Genomic DNA, 9,749 nt, shown 5'->3' on the forward strand with positions numbered 1-9,749 from the left:
TCAGGAACGAAGTACATAATGATGCCATTCGGGCACTTTATCTTGCGCCCTACAAGATTTTTAAGGTCCCCAGCAATAGCGTCAGAAGATTTTGTTTTTCTGCTGGAGACCTTTCCCTGCAAAAAAGAGTTAAGCTTTCTTAACCACCCACATCTTCAAGGGTGGCTTAGAAGCAATAAGTCTAAGTGCAGCATCTGAGAATTTTGGCTTTGAAGCCTTAGCAAACAGTCTTGCAGGTGGACAATAATACTCATAGGAATAAGCAGAATAATTTTTGGTCATATGAACATGACGGTTCGATGAACCTCTCTCATATTCATATGCCTGAGTATGGTTTCCCTGCAAAACATTTGCGTTAGTGTGACTCAGGTGAGTCCTCTGTTTGTATGAAGCCTTTGGTCTGAGGTTTGTCTTCTTCAAGTGAGGTGTCATGAAGACATTCACAGGAAGATTTTCCAGACACTTTTTCAGAACCCAGATCTTCTTCATAGGAGGTCCATTCCTGCAGTTAGTACCAATATACCTGGCAAACACTTCACCATTCTGATTCTTAAACAGTTTATAGTTTGCATCAAAGGATTCATCAATGATAATGGGGTTAGCACAAGTGAAGCCAGATAAATTGGATGGATCTGCTGAAAGTTCCTTTGCAGCAACCCATGTGGTTTTGGGGTACTGCTCAGGTTTCCAGTAGGAGCCATCTGCATTTATTTTCCTTATGAACCCAACACCCTCTTTCCTAGGGTTTCGGTTCAGAATCTGCTTCTTGAGGACATCACATAATGTCCGATGTCCTTTAAGACTTTTGTACATCCCTGTTTTAAGCAATGTCTTCAACCTAGCATTCTCATCAGCAATAGCAGTGGTATCCTCAGCAGAGGGGTTAGTTACCACATCAATAGTTGAAGATATTGCAACAGCAGTAGCAGTGGAACATTCAGCAACAGAAGTAGCATTATCACGCTCAATGCATTTAAGACATGGTGGTTCAAATCCTTCCTGAGCTGAACTGATCTGTTCGGCGCGAAGTGACTCGTTTTCCTTTTGAAGATCTTCATGAGCCGCTCTCAATTTCTCAAGTTCTTGCTTCCTTTGAAGATAATCATAGGAAAGCTTTTCATGAGTTGTTGAGAGAGTATCAAGACGATCTTCAAGTTCCTGATACTTAACGTGAAGATTTTTTATGTCTTCAATTAAGGATTCAGATCGAGTCATTTCAGCACCCAACAGATCATCGCTTCTGTCTAAAAGTTTTTGAATATGTTCCATAGCTTTCTGTTGTTCAGTTGCAATTTTAGCAAGTGTTTTGTAGCTGGGTTTTGAATCACAGTCAGAGTCATCGTCACTATATGTTTGATAGCGAGTAGTGCGTGTGTTTACCTTGGCACCGCGTGCCATGAAGCAGTAGGTAGGAGTGGAGTCGTTCTTGTCATTTGCATCGGTGTCGGTGATGAAGTCATTGTTTTCAGTGTTGAAGATGGACTTGGCAACGTATGCTGTAGCCAGACTAGCAATGCCAGAATCAGACTCCTCCTCAGACTCCACCTCTGCCTCCTCAGAAGCGGACTCCTCCTCTGAATCCATTTCCTTGCCAACAAACGCACGTGCCTTGCCAGATGAGCTCTTCTTGTGTGATGAAGACTTTGAGGAAGACTTGGAAGAAGACTTTGAGTATTTCTTCTTCTTTTTGTCGTCAGAATCATATTCCTTGCTCTTCTTCTTCCTTCTGTTCTCATTGTCCCACTGTGGACACTCAGAGATGAAGTGTCTAGTTTTCTTGCACTTGTGACATGTTTTCTTCTTGTAGTCATGAGCAGAAGCTTCATCATTCCTTAAGCTTGATCATGAAGATTTTCCGAAGCCTTTCTTCTTGGTGAATTTTTGGAACTTCTTCACTAGCATTGCAAGTTCCCTTCCAATGTCTTCATGATCATCAGAACTGCTGTCAGATTCTTCTTCAGATGAGGAAATAGCTTTTGCCTTCAAGGCACGAGTTCGCCCATAGTTTGGACCGTAGATATCTCTTTTCTCAGAAAGCTGAAACTCATGTGTGTTGAGCCTCTCAAGTATGTCAGACGGATCGAGTGTCTTGAAATCAGGACGTTCTTGAATCATCAGGGCTAGGATGTCAAACGAACTATCAAGTGATCTCAGCAGCGTCTTGACAATTTCATGTTTGGTGATCTCAGTGGCGCCGAGGGCTTGAAGCTCATTTGTGATGTCAGTGAGCCGGTCAAATGTGTGCTGGACATTCTCATTGTCATTTCGCTTGAAACGGTTGAAGAGGTTGCGAAGAACACTGATTCTCTGATCCCTCTGGGTTGAGATGCCTTCATTGACCTTGGAGAGCCAGTCCCAGACCAGCTTGGATGTCTTCAAGGCACTCACACGGCCATACTGTCCTTTTGTCAGATGACCACACATGATATTTTTGGCAGTAGAGTCCAGTTGAGTGAACTTCTTGACATCAGCAGCAGTGACACCTTCTCCAGCCTTGGGAACGCCGTTCTCGACGACATACCATAGGTCGACTTCAATGGCTTCAAGATGCATGCACATCTTATTCCTCCAGTAGGGATATTCAGTTCCATCGAAGACGGGGCACGCAGCGGAGACTTTGATTATCCCTGCAGTCGACATAGCCAAAACTCCAGGTGGTTAAACTGAATCACACAGAACAAGGGAGCACCTTGCTCTGATACCAATTGAAAGTGCGTTATATTGACTAGAGGGGGGGGGAATAGGCGATTTTTATGAGAGTCTTCAAAACGTGGGAGTTATGAAGACAAACAGTGAAGATTTTGCCTATTACTATGCAGCGGAAGTTAAATTACACTAGGCAAGCCATGGTCAAGTATTCAATAGAGTGAAAGCACAAAGACAAACAGCTGCAGTGTAATAAGGATCAGGTAGGAAGAAGTTATGAAGCCAAACAGATCATACATTCACGTTGTGAAGACAAAAGATAGAGCAAGCATGCAATGGCGTCACAATGAATAACAGTAAGAAAAAGGAAGTGACGATGAAACCAGTGACTCGTTGAAGACAATGATGTGTTGGACCAGTTCCAATTGCTGTGACAACTGTACGTCTGGTTGGAGCGGCTAGGTATTTAAACCTGAGGACACACAGTCCCGGACACCCAGTCCTGAACACGCAGCTCAGGACACCAAGTCCTCACCGTATTCTCCTTGAGCTAAGGTCACATAGTCCTCGCCCAATCACTCTGGTAAGTCTTCAAGGTAGACTCCCAAACCTTCACAGACCTCGTTCACTGGCAATCCACAATGTCTCTTGGATGCTCTGAACGCGACGCCTAACCGTCTGGAGGATTCACAGTCCTCAAGTGTAATAAGTCTTCAGATCACACAGACAAGAAGACTTAAGTGATGCCCAATGTTCTCTGGCTCTGGGTGGTTAGGGCTTTTCTCCTTGCTAGGAATTTTCTCTCAAAGGCTTCGAGGTGGGTTGCTCTCAAACGACAAAAGCCATGCACTGAAATCTGAGCAGCCAACTGTTTATGGTTGTAGGGGGTGGGCTTTTTATAGCCACTTGGCAACCCGACCTGATTTGTCCGAAATGACCCTGGGTCACTAAGGAACTGACACGTGTCTCAACGGTCAGATTTCAAACTCTCATGGCAACTTTACTTGGGCTACAAGCAAAGCTGACTTGTCCGGCTCTGGACAAGATTCGCTCTCATTGTCTTCGCTCGAAGACATAGGTTTTTGATTTAGGCATCACTTCAGTCATTCTGACTGGTTCTCCTGGACCCCACTTAACAGTATGGTGGTTCCTATGACTCAACACAAAAGAAAAAGAACTACGAAAGATCTAAGTCTTCGAGCTCCATAGGCTTCATAACGTGTCTTCTTTTGTCATAGTCTTCAATGTGAATATCTTCATATACCACCTTTGTCTTCAATGTCTTCATACATTTTTAGGGGTCATCTCTGGTAGTAAAACCGAATCAATGAGGGACTTCTACCTGTGTTATCCTGCAATTCTCACAAACACATTAGTCCCTCAACTAGGTTTGTCGTGAATACTCCAAAACCAACTAGGGGTGGCAGATGCACTTACACATCGCTTATCTCAAAAGGGAAACTTTATGGCATCATATTAATAGTTTGCATTGTTATGCTTGGAATTTATGTGCAATACATGGTTTTATTTGTTGTTTTGAAGACTCTAAAACTCATTTCCTTCCAATGTGAGTTTAAGGATAATGGAATCTTATTTTGTTATGTCAAGGGTGTTTATAATTATTATGATATTGAACAAATTGAAGAATTTGTTTCCTTTAAGGGTGCCTATGAAATTGCTTCTTGGCCCAAATAAAGTGATCTCGTATCTGAACATTTCGGAAAACATCCAAAACCCCTTCCGGTGAATTCCGGAACCCTTCCGGAGACCAAACACTATTATCCCATATATCAATCCTTACCTCTGGACCATTTCAGAGCTCCTCGTCATGTCCGTGATCTCATTTGGGACTCTAAACAACATCCGGTCGAAAGCATGCGAACCCTACGAGTTTGAGAATGATGTAGACATGACCGAGATGCTTCTCCGGTCAATAACCAATAGCGGCATCTGGATGTCCATATTGGTTCCTACATATTCTACGAAGATCTTTATGGGTCGAACCTTTATGACGACATACATAGTTCCCTTTCTGTCGGTATGTTACTTGCCCGAGATTCGATCGTCAGTATCTCCATACCTAGTTCAATATCGTTACCGGCAAGTCTCTTTACTCGTTTCGTAATACATCATCTTGTAACTAACTCCTTAGTCACTTTGCTTGCAATCTTCTTGTGATGTTGTATTATCGAGAGGGCCCAGAGATACCTCTCCGTCATACGGAGTGACAAATCTCAATCTCGATTCATGCCAACTCAATAGACACCTTCGAAGATACCTGTAGAGCACCTTTATGATCACCCAGTTACGTTATGACGTTTGATAGCACACAAGGTATTCCTTGGTATTCGGGAGTTGCATGAACCTATGGTCGAAGGAATATTTATTTAAAATTAAGAAAGTAGTAGCAATAAACTGAATGATCATATGCTAAGCTAACGGGTGGGTCTTGCCCATCACATCATTGTCCTAATAATGTGATCCCGTTGCCAAGCGATAATAGATATCTATGGTTAGGAAACCTTAACCATCTTTAGTCAACGAGCTAGTCTAGTAGAGGCTTACTAGGGACACGGTATTTTTTTATGTATCCATACATGTATTTAAGTTTCCGGTCAATACGATTCTAGCATGAATAATAAACCTTTATCATGATTAAGGAAATATAATAATAACCACTTTATTATTGCCCCTAGGGCATATTTCCAACGGCGAGGAGGCGTGTTCAGCCAGGTGTGCAATGGACGACGCTCTCTCAGCTATCGCGCAGCTTCGATGACGATAGTTAGAGGTCACGTTCGATCTGCGTTGGTGTCAATGCAGATCGGCTGCTCTCTAGCGACATGAATGCGCAGCTGGCGCCGGGTGGGAAGCGCACGCGAGCGAGGGTTGGGGCTTTTTAGTGGGTTAGGGCAATCAGACGTGGGCGTGACAGCGGTCCAGACGTGCGCGAAGCCCTCAATTTGTCTTCGGTTTGTGGGAAAACATGCGTCCGGACCGCCAAGCGAACTGATACACACCCGCGTTTGACGGCTGCGGGTGGTTTGAGGGTCCGTGTTGAAAATGCCTTAAGGCAATTTTTCGCGGGGTATGGGGATTTATGGTTACCGCCCGGTAACCATTTTTTCCGCGCCGTATCCAAAATATTGCTGACAATAACATCTTTTGCGTAATGCAAGTGAAGTAAGTACACATGGAACTAAAAATGAATGAAAACATAACGTGAAGTAAAGTACACATACAACAATTCGAGGGAAACAAACATGGAGATAAATCTATAGAAGCCTACATAGGGATAATTCTATGGAAGAAAGTGAAGAATATTAACAAACCACTAACAAAAAAATGTACTACTTCAACATTAGATTGCAGAGCTTCTTGACCCATACATCGAGCTTCTATTATCTTCCTTTGTTGTAAAATGGAGTTTCAATTATCTATTTCAATCACAGTTCATCCTGATGATTGGTATGCGTGTTGCCAGAGGCAGGTTGGAGCGAGCAAATCCTCGCCTCTGCATACACCTTTCCCGTTTCGACAGAAATAGCCCGGTTCTGGCGCATAGTGCGACTCATGAGAGCAGATGCGTGTAGAACAATTAGCTCATAAGGACCATCATTGTTTAACCACTCATCAACAGATGCAGTGCCCTTCCATGGCGCAACCCTTCTGGACAATTTTTGTCCCTTGATGCCAAGCACCTGGTTGCTCCACTCGCTAGAGAAGATCCCGTCAGGGTCATACCTCTCCTTCACCTTGAGGAACTCGCCAGCCTTTGCGTACTTGGTCATGGCACCGTCGAAGGCAAAGTTGTGGTTCTTGCCCCAGTGTGTGACGGCATTGTACTTTCGCAAAGCTAGTTGTTCGAGCTCGTCGATTACATCATAATGCGCTCATGGCGTGCCTTCAGTGTAGCTCCGGTAGTAGGTGATGTCGAAGTCGACCGAGTCCTCCACCTTGCCGAGGTAGGTAGATGAGGCCCTAACATAGGACGAGCACACCCATCTTGGCGTCCAAACCACATAAGGTGCACGGGTTGAGGTCACAGAGTCGCCGCATGTCGGCAACCAACGCCGGAGCTTTGGAGAGCGCAACACTGAAGCCAGAGTTGTAGAAGAAGAAGCTCCGGATGCGTGGGTCCCACGGGCACGAGGAAAGGAGCCCGTCCTCCTTGCCGTCAATGCATGTCCCAGATGCCCGGATGCGGTGTTGGTACCCGACCATCGGGTATCCGGTGAAGAAAGAGCCGTCGTTCGTGAAGCCGTACCCCTGCAGCTTGAACGTCGCTGCGGGCACCAGCGCCGCCAGGCACCGTGCGATGTCGTCACGGTCCTCCTCTAGGCATTCCTCTGCGACTCTGGCATAAGCCCGAGCGTCGGGTTAGAGCGGAAACCGAGGTAGTTGTTGAGGCCATTGCCAGGCGACGAGACATCAACGCGTCCGTCCTCGCGGTAGATGACCTTGGCCCGCCGTGGCAGCCACGTCATGTCGCCAAACTTGTGCCGATCGGCCCACAGAGCCACCTGTGCCACGAAGTCCAAGTCGTCGCGCTCGACGAACGTGACCGACCGCTTGAACATTGGTTGCAGCTGCAGAGTAACCTTCATATGACACCAAAGAAGGGTTAGTTAACGGCAAAGTCCATTCTACATTTAAGCCGCCTGAGTTTTCGTTGCGTCTACGTCGACGCACTGAGCTGATATAATCTCACCACATATAGACGTGAGAACCTACAGGTGGAGAAGTCGAATGGCTCAAGACCTAGGCGAAACCTCACCGGAGAGAATGGGATTTTGCAAAAACCGTACGTGAACAAACAGCGACGGCTAATTAAATCCAATTAAAACCCATAGTTAAGTAAACTTGTCTTTCACTCCAAAGCAATAAGATGGTACTACTCCGTAGTGGTTAATCTCCATAGATGCAGCAGTTGATACATTTCACAGTACACACATACACCTGTAGCCACGTAGGGTTCATACCTGTGAGACGACGCCAAGAACGCCGAGGGAGACCTTGGCCGCGTTGAGGTCTGGGTGTTTGTGGCCGAGCTCCCTGACCACAGCGAATCCCTGGCTCGCTGGCACCAACGTCACGATCCTCATCCCGACCATGTACTCGTGCACGGCGCTGCCCTTTCCCCACAGCGAGCTCCCGTGCGCGCCCGTCACGAGCAGCCCCCCGATGGTGAGGCCATACCAGGACGGCGAGTGCGGCAGCGCCAGACCGACCGCTGCGGGGCAAAATTGACAAATTTAACCTCAAAGCGAAAGTATTTCACAAACTAAACTGCTTTATTTCATACTGTTGACCCTTTTATGTAGCGCCCGACAACAAGGCGCTGCACTCTACTGTGCAACTCCTTACAGCTAGGCGCTGCACAGTGTAGTGCAACTCCTTTGAGCTAGGCGCTGCACAGTGTGGCGCCTAAGTGTTAGGCGTTGCACAATAGAGTGTAGCGCCTTGCTGTCAGGCGCTGCACATTAAAGGTCAGTCGGGTGAAATACTTTCAAGAACAGTTTAGTTTGTGAAATAGTTTCGATCCAAGGTCAAATTTGTGCCTTTTGCCCTGCTGTGGCTGCGTGGATCATGTCCCAGAGCACCATGCCGCTCTCGAGGTCATCAGCACCTTGGCTGCGTCGACGCTCACCGCCCGGTTGAGCCGCTCCGTGCTGATGATCGTGCCGTCGCGGCCGCCCGGGCAGGCTAGCTTGGGGAAGCTGTGGGAGTGCCTGGTGGCCACCTTCACCTTGGCTTCACCTGGCGGCCACGAGCTCCCCTTCGGTGCGTGGGAACGTAGCGTTGGCTGCGCGGCAGATGGTGCGGTCCGGGAAAGAGCCATACACGTTGGTGACGGTGCCAGTCGGACATGCCACAGGCGCAAACCACTCCGGCGGAGGGCTGGAGCCAGCGCAGCTTAAAAGGAGGCCCAGGAGGAGAACGGGCCGGAAGCAATGACCTAGCTGCCATTGCTGTTGTAAGTTAGGAAGAGGAGGATTGCATGCATCGATAATTCTCATTGATCATGTATTAAGCACATATATAGGTATAAGGGCTGCGAGATCTCAACCGTATCCGCTATATAGGGATATGATCGGGAGATATCGCTAAGCTAGAAAGTAAATACAAAAGATCCTAGCCGCCAGATATAAATGCAATGACAACCGTGCTTAACGCCCCCCCCCCCTGCGCGCAGTTGAAGCATCGCCGGAGACGCAAAGACTGGACCGAAAACCATCGAAACTCGAGGTAGGTAGTCCCTTCGTCATGACATCGACGAACTGTTGATCGATGGGTACATGCAAGACTCGAACACGACCAAGTGCAACGTGCTCCCGGATAAAGTGAATGTCGAGCTCAATATGCTTCGTCCGACGATGATTAACAGGGTTGGTGGAAAGGTAGACCGCGGAGACGTTGTCACAATAGACAATCATGGCCTTGGGAACCTCACATAGCAACTCCTGAAATAGCTGTTGTAGCCAGGAGCACTCTGCGACGGCATTGGCCACAACCCTGTACTCGGCCTCGGCGCTCGATCGTGAAACCATGGGTTGTCGTTTAGACGACCACGAGATTAGAGTGGGCCAAAGGTAGATGCAGTAGCCGGAGGTGGAGCGCCGAGTGTCGGGGCACCCAGCCAAGTCGGTGTCAGAGTAGGCGACGAGGTCGGTGTTGGAGGAAGCCGTCAGGGTGAGACCCATAGCCATGGTGCCACGTATATACCGGAGAATATGTTTCACCAGAACCCAATGAGTGTCACGGGGGGCATGCATGTGAAGGCACTGTTGATGTTAAAACTGGCAGATCTCGGGTAGGGGCCCCCAAGCTGTGAGTCTAAGGATCAATGGTAACAAGGAACAATGGGGACACAGTGTTTACCCAGGTTCGGGCCCTCTTTAAGGACGTAAAATCCTACGTCCTGCTTGATTGTATTCGATGAGTATAGGGGTTACAAGAGTCGATCTACCTCGAGATTGTAATGGCCAAACCCTAGCTGTCTAGCCTATGATTGTTCTGATAGCCACTACGAACTAAACCATTCAGTTTATATACACACCGGAGGGGCCTAGGGTTGTACAGAATCGGTTTGTAGAGGAAGG

General features: G+C 47.2%; 1 pseudogene; it reads right to left on the reverse strand.

Moving 5' to 3' along the window:
* Positions 1 to 5,401: 5,401 nt before the first annotated feature.
* Positions 5,402 to 9,356, reverse strand: LOC119333549 (annotated as a pseudogene).
* Between the last annotated feature and the right edge of the window lie 393 nt (positions 9,357 to 9,749).

This window comes from Triticum dicoccoides, chromosome 7A (genome assembly GCF_002162155.2).
Source record: "Triticum dicoccoides isolate Atlit2015 ecotype Zavitan chromosome 7A, WEW_v2.0, whole genome shotgun sequence".
In the NCBI taxonomy this organism is placed as follows: domain Eukaryota; kingdom Viridiplantae; phylum Streptophyta; class Magnoliopsida; order Poales; family Poaceae; genus Triticum; species Triticum dicoccoides.